Source organism: Saccoglossus kowalevskii, chromosome 12 (assembly GCF_978046115.1).
Source record: "Saccoglossus kowalevskii chromosome 12, keSacKowa6.1, whole genome shotgun sequence".
Classification (NCBI taxonomy): Eukaryota; Metazoa; Hemichordata; class Enteropneusta; family Harrimaniidae; genus Saccoglossus; species Saccoglossus kowalevskii.
In genome coordinates this window covers 15,515,078-15,527,023 of record NC_140652.1, presented here as the reverse complement: position 1 = coordinate 15,527,023, position 11,946 = coordinate 15,515,078, and the positions used below count along the sequence as shown (strand labels likewise).

Genomic DNA, 11,946 nt, shown 5'->3' with positions numbered 1-11,946 from the left:
ATACTTTGATAATGCTTCTCTGGTTGCTTAGTTACTGAAAATCTTGCATATCTGACAACTGCAGGATCAGTTCTTGTTCTCCTTTGCATATAACCTAGACCATTATTAAGTTTAATAACTTTATTGTTATTAATATTGCTTTTTCTTTCTACCTCTGACTTAGGTGCAATTCTGTATTCAGAAGCAAAACTTGCAAGACACATGGTATTAATTTCATTTGGTCTATTCTTATAACGATCAAGCATACTTGTCATCCAGATGTTTTCATTGTTGAGATCTCCGCCTTTACTCATGCTCTTTAAAATTGCTAGTGGGAGACTCATTTTAATTGGATTATCGCCTGTAGGAATAAATTGTACTTTTCTTGAGCATTCTTTCAACCTCAAATTACAAACTCTGTATACAGCTTCCTGGGCACTCAACTCACGGTTGTGAAGATATACACCTCCAATTTTTTTCATTGCAAGTTTTGCATCCATATTCCCTTCTTTTGATGCTTCCCTCTGTGCATGATCTAACAACAATCCCATTTCTCGTTCAGCTTTTGAAATGTAGCTAATAATGTACACAACACAACTGTAGGCATCCACAATATATTGTATGTCCATATTTGCATTCCAACATCTCAGAAGATCTTTGTTATATTGATTTACCCAAACATCAGAAGGTTGCCGTTTTAAAACTATGCTTGTTTTTTTTGTCAACACGCTACATGCTTTCTCAAAGTTTTCTTGGGTTAATTCAATATAAGCAAACAAGGATGAAACAGATGTGAAGTTATTTTCAGAATTCAGTAGTATATTCCAGATTTTTGTCAGAATTGCCGTGGCTGTATCTTTAGTCATCTCATTTTCTTGGTCTGTTTCTTGATATTCTGCTTCACTATCAACATAATCCTGTATGACATTATCAGTTTCAATTGTTATCTCTTCTTTGTCCTTAGCTTTATCTGTATCAGTTCGAACAATAAAGGTTTTTCCTGAAGGTGGACGTGGGAAATTAAATCTACAAGTAGTACCAAGTTTTCTGCAAGTTTTTGAATGTCTTGTACTGTGTTTTTGTACACTATTCACAATCTCATTAAGTTCTTCGTCTTGTTCCGAAGATGGCATTTCACAAGTGACATATTTGTCCACAAATGTTGTTACTTCTGCATCATCATCTTTATCAATAATTGGTGCATCCTTTACCCAAAAAAGACAATGTGTATGAGGAGAACCACGTTGCTGAAATTCAACACGGTAAAAATAATCTACTATTTCGCCAATAGGTGCTGCAGGTGACATTATTACCCGTTTCAAAAAAGAGTGGAATCTGTGTTCAAACATTCGAGCTGCAGTTACAGGGTTGTTTCTCAATACAGAACATTTTTCAGACCAATCAAGCTGTTCAAAACTTCGTGTATCACCTTCTTCTCGAAGAATGCATTCAATTATTTCAGGCCATCTAGTGTCAGCTGATGAAAATGAACAAAACCATGTAGGTATACCAAGCTGTCTTAACATTGCAAATAAATCTTTCTGTGCACTTTGCCAAAAAGGTGGTGTTCCACGGATGGGTTTCAAAAACTTGTATCCCTCATTGTGCTTAAGAATGTCAGTCAATGACTGTGAATTTGTTAAAGTTGCAGCTGTTACAGATTGACCACCTGCTTTACCAGAACCTTTGCGTAAGGCAATAGACACATTTGAGACAACTTGTTGTACTTCTGACAAATACTGGGCATAAAATATAAAATCTGTATTTTTTGCAAATCTACCATCTGCATTCATCAAACGAGTATGCAGATATCTTGACAATGTTATTTTTTCACTGCGTTTGTCATGAAATGTTGGTGATCCTTCAGGATACAAAACAGGAAAAGACTTTGCTTCATTACCTTCATCCATTAACATTTTAACTGGACTATTTCCTTCAGCGGGGGCAATGCAAGATATTTCATCAGAAGGTTGATCAAGAACTTCGGGTCCAACATCAACTGGTTGAAGACATGTATCTAAAAGTAATCCATCTTTTTCTTCTTCATTGTCCTCAAAATCTCTATTTTTTTCTTCAGAATGTTTTGAGGCACTATCCTCGTTATCTGGTGTTTCAATTTCTTCTTCAATTTTTGCTAAAGGATTAACCCAATCTTTGTTAAAACAAACATTGCTATACCATTTATTGTTCTTCTGAAGATATACTAATGCATTCTTTATATGAGCCTCATTTACAAAGTGATACTGATAATGGCCCTTGTATGTCAGTTTCCGCTTCAGTTTTACTTTTATCATTTGGTCATCTGATTCACATCTTGGTAAAATGGATGTAGCTTTATCAATGCTAGAAGGGACACATACAACAGGTCCATGAACACCATTCTGTCCACCTTTTGGTAAAGCCAACAGTTTCATAAAAGGAATGTGCAATGCCACCAAATGTTGTTCAAGAGAGTTTAAGCATTTTAATTCATCTGGAATAGGCTTCAGATTAAGATTGTTGGTAACTGCTTCACATGGAATTTTACCACTCAAAATTTTCCTTTGACAAGTAAAACAAATCCATAATTTACACTGTTCATTTTTCAAATATAAACATTCACTATTCCTAGAACACACACTGCTACATTTGTGTAGATAATCTTCAGTAATACACTTATCTGCAATTAATGCAACATTCCCACCTTTTTTGGTGTACACCTCTTTTTTACAGTGAATAACTTGGTTTCTGAAAAGTCGCCGATGGCATACTGCACAGACAAAATCTGGACCATGGGCAATTTCATTTCTAAACATACCCAATACATTTGTAAAATATTGTTTCTTATTTGATTCTATTAATCTCTTGGTGGTTGTTCTATTTAAAAGATCTTTTCTATGCTGTTCATTCTTTTTATATGTTGTAGTACTCCTTGTCTTCACAGCTTCTCTGTGCGACGGATTATATTTATATTTAGTAATGCTTCTAGACTTCACAGAATCCCTGTGTAATTCATCATCTTTATATTTAGTAATGCTTCTAGATTTCACAGAATCCCTGTGTAATTCATCATCTTTATATTTAGTAATGCTTCTAGATTTCACAGAATCCCTGTGTAATTCATCATCTTTATATTTAGTAATGCTTCTAGATTTCACAGAATCCCTGTGTAATTCATCATCTTTATATTTAGTAATGCTTCTAGATTTCAGAGAATCCCTGTGTAATTCATCATCTCTATATTTAGAAATGCTTCTAGTTTTCAAGCACTTTCTGTGTGATTCATTAGCTTCATATTTGGCAATGCTTCTAGTTTTTATAGACTCCCTGTGCTTTTCATTTTGTTTATATTTGGCAATGCTTCTAGTTTTTATAGACTCCCTGTGCATTTCGTCATATCTATATTTTGTAATGCTTCTTGTCTTCACAGCTTCTCTGTGAGACTTATTATTTGCATAATGTTGAATCGTGTTCTTTTTTTTTCTTTGGCAAAAACTGTCATCATTGTAATATCGCTCTCGCTCTTTCTCTAGTTTACGTTTTTTAGCCACATGTTGCCCAGTTTGTTTACCACTTCGTTTTCTTTGAACATATTCTTTCCAACATTTAAGATAGGCACGTCTGCCCTGAGATTTTGTAATTTTTGTTGGTTTAGTTAAAGTGTTTGGTACATCATCTGACTCTATATTGCTATCATTTTTAAATAATTTCATTGTTGTTCCAATATCAGTTTCTGTGCTTTCTAAATGTCTTTTCTTCATTCCAATTTTTGACACCCTGTCTTGTTTCATAATATTGCTCTGGAAGCAGTCACACAACACATCACCAGCATGCTTGACACATTCAACCACTTCATAATGTATTTCCATGGCGTGTTTTAAGTATATTGCTTTTCCATTATTGGATACACTCTTGTTAAGCTGATAGTTGGAGTATTTAATCCATTTACCTCGGCTAAATGTGAAAATATCTGTTCTTAATAGATCAGCAGCTCCAAGTATTTCAACTTCCGTTGCCCATGTTTCAGCATATTGCATACCAGATGTTAGAATGTAATCATCAACAGACACATGGCCTGGTCTTAAAAAGGGGTAAAATACAGGGTTATTCTTCTTTAGATGATTTACAATGGCTAATCTGATTTGCATGTGGTTATCCTCACTTCCAGATAGTACATATGACAAAGCCCGGAAAAAACAATTACCATCCCCTTGGATAGATTTGGTTTTGCATGGTTCACCCATTTCAAAATTTTCAGTATGAAACCCAAATCTTTCTCTTTCATTTTGTAAACTAAGTTCAGTGCACAATCTTTGACACATCTCAGAGGACAAGGGTTGATATAAAAAAGGTGTATGATCTGATTCAACTAACTCCACTTCATTATCTGACTGAGTTTCAGTGTCAATAACATACTTTTCAGCATTAACATTTATACCCGTAACTTCAAACTGTTCATTTTCATGCACGTGCATGGATACAGCAAGATCACAACAATGTTTATACACCATCTCAATACTACTGAACTTGATTACTATGCTTAATCCATCGGGTGCTACCATGCCTTTGGAATTTCTTGAATGTGAATCAAAGATCCAATAAAATCCATCATTCTTGATCACAGCAAATGCTGCTCCGCCAAATATAACAAAGCATGAATTATATTCAGTTAATGATATATCAAGAGCATTGTCAAATGATGTAAGAAATGTGTTCTCATAATCACTTTCACCAATAATACCAAATAATGAGTCACCAACACTCAAAGTAAACTGGGTGTCAAATAAATCAACTGTTTGTGGTAATTCTGTCACTAATAACAGTTCTGAATTAACAGTTGTAGACTGTTGTAAAAAGCCATACAATTCATTACCAGTTTGCAGTATTATATCCAAATCTTCCGATTCCCATGAATCTACATATTTGATTTGATTGAATATCATAGAAACTAAGCTATTTGCAACACACTGTTTTCCACTGTTATCTAGAAATTGATGATGACCTTGATGAAAACTTCCTTGTACTGAAGTTTTTAGCATGAACTTATTACCTGTTGTCTGATCATTAACATTTCCAACTGAATCATTTAACAAATGAAATTGCTCTAATGAGAAACTCTCTGCAACATTATTTGTTTCTTCATCATGTACTTTATTAAGAATACTTCCAGCACTAATTTGCAACTCGTTCTGATCCCGAAAGATAATACTTACAGATTCATTCTGATCCCGAAGGACAATACTTTCTGATTCATTCTGATCCCGAAAGACAATACTTTCTGATTCATTATGATCCCGAAGGACAGTATTGCTATGATCCCGAAGGACAGTATTGCTATGATCCCGAAGGACAGTATTGCTATGATCCCGAAGGACAGTATTGCTATGATCCCGAAGGACAGTATTGCTATGATCCCGAAGGACAGTACTTTCTGATTCATTATGATCCCGAAGGACAATATTTTCTGATTTATTATGATCCCGAAGGACAGTATCGCTTTGATCCCGAAGGACAGTATCGCTTTGATCCCGAAGGACAGTATCGCTTTGATCCCGAAGGACATTGGTTGGTGGGTTTCTACCCAAGGCCAACCTCTTCTTTAGAGCTTCACCTCTCTTCCAACCTTTCTTTCGAGGCATCTGAAAGATACAATTGTCAAAATACGAGTGATTTATTTAATATATTTGCTAAATTGAGCACTGTTTTTACTTACAAGAGATAGGTACATTGTTATTAAAATACAGATGCTACCTGTGTCAATTTCATTAGCAATACTGTTAATTTGCAAGCAAAACAGTGAGATAAATTGCAAACTTGCATTGTGACTTTTTTCCTTCACAGTTAAATACCACACAGCTGTCTTGAATTGCATCATCACACAAATACATGTACATAGGTCTGATGTCTGTGTTTATGATTTTTGAAGTTTATACAGTTGTTAATAAAGAGCTAAACACACACTCATATCTACCCCTAAACATGTTCAAACATGATCTAAGTGTTTGTGTGAATGAGATCTGGTTGTAAAAAATGGTTGATTTCAAAAATATGTTACCTAAAAATTGTGTCTTGAATTAGAACACTATAAAACTTTATTTACTGCTTAGAATGTCTATTGAATTACTAAACTAAAAACCTGATTGGTCCAGATATTTATGCATAGGCTAGAAAGATTGACACACATATATATATATTAATTCCCCAGTTGAGTGACAAAATGATCTACATATAGCACTAACTCCCACAAATCATGTGAACTTTGATATATTTTACCATAATGCTGACATGTAGTAATGTGTATAAGTATCAATACATATTGAGCAGTATATAAGCATATATCCAGAGTTCACACTTCATTATTAACGGCTAACAAAATGTGCACATGTTTGATACATAATGTTTAACCAAATTAAAACTATATAAGGTATAGATCATAACAAATTCAACTTTCATGCCTAGACATATCTTACCTTTCAATATACAGGAATAGATTGTTATAGACTGCAAGAGAAATATAGAGAACTGTTAAATTATGCAACATAGTGAATTTACAATTATTATAGTAATGTGACGGTCAACACAGCAATTTTTGGTATTAATACAGATAAATGGCAAACCTACACAGGAAAGTGTAACAAACAACTCTTTAATAAACATAATAAAAAATATTCACTGAATCTCTATTCACTAAACTATTCACTCTTCGCTACAAATTATTTAAAAAATTGTTCGCCCTGTTAATTGATTCAGGTTGATTTCAGGAAACGTGAAATAGCAAATCATTACAACCAATGATTATTGACAAGGGGTCATTAACTTGACCAGTGGCTGAAACCGCAACATGCAGTTAGTACAATAGGTCAAAGGTCACAATACAAAATAAAACAAGTCAATGACACGTCCCCGTTCCGTTCATATTTGAGTGACATATACATTCAAAGCAGCACTAATATGGATGTTGAACTGCATTCAGTAAAACAAAATAGCCACCAGGCAGCCATTTTTAACACAATCCAAACAAAAATTTAAACTAAATTTGCCCACGCATGACTAAGATTCAGTTCCGGTATGGTGAAAATGTGCAATTTTTGTAAATTTTTGACCTTAAAAGGACTGGCCCAAATGCACAGGCATATGTATGATATAATGTATGATGTGTATGTGAAGTTTGAACTTGATCTGTCCAGGAATGTCCGAGATATGGATCGAAAACTAAATTCTTTAAAACAAAATGGCCGCCAGTTGGCTATTTTGAACTTGATCCGAAGAAAAATTAGTATGCATCAAGCTTATATTATGTTTAATATATGCACTAAATCTGAACAAAATCCATCCATGCATGACTGAGATCCGGTTCCGGAATTGTGAAAATATGTGATTTTGATGCATTTTCGGCCTTAAAATGGCCATCATTCAGCTATTGTTAAGCGGATCATGAAACAAATGCACATATCTATTTGTGACATGATGTACCATGTGTGTGTGAAGTTTGAACTTGATCAATCCAGACATGTCTCGGATACGGATCCAGAACTGAAATCTTTAAAACAAAATGGCCGCCAGTCGGCCATTTCGAACTTGATCCGAAAAAAAAATGACGTGCATCAAGGTCCTATTATGTTCAATGTATGTACCAAATTTGAACAAAATCCGTCCATGCATAACTGAGATCCGGTTCCGGAATGGTGAAAATGTGCGATTTCAATGCATTTTCGGCCTTAAAGCGGCCGCCATTTGTCTATCGTTAATGAGATCATGAAACAAATGCACATACATATTTGTGACATGATGTACCTTATGTGTGTGAAGTTTGAACTCAATCAATCCAGGCATGTCTCTGATACAGATCCAGAACTGAATTCTTTAAAACAAAATGGCCGCCAGTCGGCCATTTTGAACTTGATCCGAAAAAAAAATGACGTGCATCAAGGTCCTATTATGTTTAATGTAGGTACCAAATTTGAACAAAATCTGTCCATGCATAACTGAGATCCGGGTCCGGAATGGTGAAAATGTGCGATTTTGATGCATTTTCGGCCTTAAAATGGCCGCTTTTCGGCTATCGTTTATCGGATCATGAAAAAAATGCATGTGCATATGTCCCATATAATGTGTGATGTATGAGTGAAGTTTGAACTTAATCGGTCCATGCAAGTTCGAGATAGAGGTGAGATACAACGCACGGATGCACGGACGCACACAGAGCAAAACATAAGTCCCTGTTTTCGGACTACGTCCGAACGGGGACTAACAAGCAGCCTGTCAGCTGAGATAGCCCCGATGTTAGCTGTTCAAAATTAGATATCATCCTGAATTGAACAAATCTCAGATAGGTATACCTGAGGTACCTATATGTATGGTATCCAAGCAATAGGCTCAAAATCAACCATTAGATAGTCAAGTACACACAAGACGATTGAAATATCAATGCAACATACCCACAAATAACAAAAATAGCAATTAAGGACCAGCAAGAAAATTTGGTAAAAAACACATGTGCAAAGAACCGGATGACTCCAGGTTTTGAAATTGTTAACACATACATTGGGGTAACCCTGAATCTCTGGCCCCCGGCCAAATTGAATGACCCCCTGGCCAATCAGCCATTTACATGTTTTTCTCACATATTTTTATATATTTAACACCACTAGCCAATCTCTGGCTCAGGCCAAATTGAATGGCATACGTATAAAATATGTTTTTTGAAATTCAGTCCCTCATCCCCTTGGCTTTTATCGCCAATTTTTTCGTCGCCAGAGTGATTTACATCATCAATTTTGTTTCACGAGCGTCTCTAATAAATAACCTATCTAACCGCTGGACTGAATTAATGGTATTATCAAAAAATCATAGAAGATTTGGCGAAAATCGGTCGTTTTTGACATCAACATATTTTCGCTCAGAAACGCAATGGCGATAAGACTCATTTTCAAGGACGCAGGTTGTTTGGATCGGAATGTTTCCTTTGTTTTGGGTTCGTTGTGAGTCTAGAGACATAACAATGTTATTTTTAGAGAATATAGAATATGTTCTGTTTCAATACAGGATTTTGATATGCCAATCGGGCAATTTTAACAATTTCCTACTGGAGCATCCCACTGTATAAATAGTCCTCTTTTGTCCAAAAATTGGCAATGGTACTAGCACAGAATGGACTTCCTGTTCTGCGCGTCTTTGATTGTAGCAATGTTCACGCCACTGTACGAAAATACGCACACTCGCGAATTTGACAACATTCACTTGAGCGTTTTAGGATGGTGTGAATAGAAGGAAATAGATGGAAATGCCAGTTACATCACTCATGCCGATTGATGATTCAATTGCTGGCTGGGATAGATGTATTTAGTGTTTATTTCTATGCTATATGTCTACACTTGCGATTCTCAATTTCGATGTGTAAAATTATATTTTTAGGTTTCTTCTTTTAATATTTTCACGTTTACTTGGTCGTATTTTGTATATACCAGTCAGACACTGACAACAAGTAAGTAAATGGGCCTGGACTCGAGGTCCCAGAGAAAGCGTCAACGTACAACATTAATGAACTAAATTTACATTACAATCTCATGCTTACATTACAATCTGATTTATGCTGGAGAACAAAGCATACAAGTACTGTGTACAATATACTGCAAAGTGGAAATAATATACTTATTTAACCGTTGATTTTTGTACAAAACTCCAAAAACACAAAACAAACAACCTACAACAAAAAACAAAAACAAAATACCAAGTATAAAAAAATACAAAATAAATGTCAGTGAACACACTTTTTATAAAAAAAATTGCAGTTTGCAGCCTCTATGAACAAGTTCACAACCTCTAATATTGCAAAACTGTTAGTTGTGAACTGTACATTGAATCTTATTAGGATTTCCACATAAAGTTACACAGAACGAAAAAAAATTCACTAATAAGACAAGGAAAAATATTGCTTTTTTGTCAAGGCTATATAATAAATTCTCTTATCCTGGGGGTATTTTTGTGGGTGTACAAGTAATATGCATTAAAATTATCAACAAATGTAATCATAGTACAATTGTAAAGTAAACAAAATTATCTAGTGATTTTGGATTTGTTGGAAAAGTGGCCGAAAGGCTGTGACATTGTCTATTTGGTGATGAGAACTGCCAAGCCAGTTTTATAAAATAGTGAACAAAAATTTTCGTAAACATTACCGACCACGAAAGACGCCCATCGCGAAATGTCTCTATATTACTGTCGAGTCATGGTAACTTGTCGGCAAATTCACTTCCGCGTTTTACGTACATTGGCTAGTGGCGTTAAATATATAAAAATATGTGAGAAAAACATGTAAATTAATAACTCATTGGCCAGGGGTCGGGGCCAGAGATTCGGGTTACCTCATACATTGCTAGTTTTGGGAATTGAGGTTTGACCTTTCTAAATAATCGACACTATAAAATAGCGACATTGTTCAATTAGTTCACCCATTAGAGCTGTAAAATAATGTCTTTGTTTGTTTGTGCCGCTCAAATGACACGTCTGTGACTTTCTAAATTTCCAAATGTATTAGACATGTGCAATGCTTTCAGAAGTTGAACACGATGCACGCACTTCCGGTCGACATGACTGGGCGACGCCATGATTGTTTTACACGATAAATGACTAGAAAATGCACAAAATCTATCATACTTAATATCTTACACCGAAAACTGGACCTGAGAATGCGACTACTAGACCTTTACATTTCGGATACGTTCATTTATAGTAACATATATTGTCATATATTATCAATATTCAACATTTGAATCTCCGATTCTAAAATAAACGTGTACTCACCAAAACGAAAGCGCAGCATATAAACTTCGACCGCCTGGTGGCGCTATATAGTTTTCACAGTCACGGCCTGAGAGACGGGTCGTTGTCCAAGTCCAACATTCTTAGTTATACCATGGAACTATAAACCAGTTCCATGGTTATACTAGTAATTAGTAGTGCAATAAAATTTACGAAATCAAATTACACCTAGTTTTTTTCAGATTGATTTGTGGAAATTTTATGCCTTTATTTTAATCGTGTTCAAATGCAAAAATGTGCATATTTTGTACACGAATTAAAGTTATATAAACTTGTAGAGGCTGTAAATATAAACGACGCTCAATTGATTGTCAATGTTTTATCGAGTACATGACATGATTTATGTACGGTTTATACTAAGACTATACATGTGTTGTAATTTGATCAACATTAAAGTACGCGTCTGTCACTGCTAGACCGTCGTTTTATGTAACTGTTATGATATGACAGTTTATTCTGGGCATACTCTGTCCCGGGACTCGCCCACACAGATGTAAACAAAATATTATACATATTAATTTTATAACCAGAACTTCACATGACTTAGACGTCTCTGGTATCATATTGACAACATAATTTTACAACATATATATAATAATAATTATAAGTTATTAAACTAAGTACAAGATAGAATGCGAGAACTGGGGCACATGTGCAAGAAAATATTTAAAATGTTTTGTTTATGGTGCGACAATTAACAGTTTCAAAAACGACTGTAGGTTCCATCATGTAAGTTCCGTGGTTACATGCACTTCTAGTATAATGTGCGCCCTCTATGGCAGCCAGGCCGCAGTAACTTCTTAATACATCTCCGCAATGAAGCCTCATATTTTAAGCTGAATGACATGCGTTATATTTTAGTATTTAAAATGTTTTCACGCTATTTCAAATGTGAACATCCTGACGGTGAACCTTGTTATTTAAATACACGCATTGCCGGATTAGTGAGTCACAAGAAATTAATTCATCCAATAAAGAAAGAAACTGTATAATGAAATCACTGCAATCGCCGCTATGTTAACCAGCCAGAAAACAACATGCTTGATTTAAATTACTATGACAAACAGTAAACTACAGAAAGAGTCATGTCTAGCAAATATCATCAATAAAATCTTTAACGATCATGTGACCTTGGCCGCCATATTGGATTTTCTGAAAATGACAAAA

The 11,946-nt window shown here is 35.0% G+C and overlaps 1 long non-coding RNA gene across 1 annotated transcript; it reads right to left on the bottom strand.

The window, feature by feature from the left end:
- Positions 1-5,085: 5,085 nt before the first annotated feature.
- On the bottom strand, positions 5,086-10,785 carry LOC146735562 (uncharacterized). The gene is made up of 3 exons (XR_014931112.1): positions 10,762-10,785; positions 6,429-6,459; positions 5,086-5,597 (listed from the first exon to the last, which is right to left on the bottom strand). It is a non-coding gene; the product is annotated as an uncharacterized LOC146735562 (long non-coding RNA).
- Positions 10,786-11,946: the final 1,161 nt, after the last annotated feature.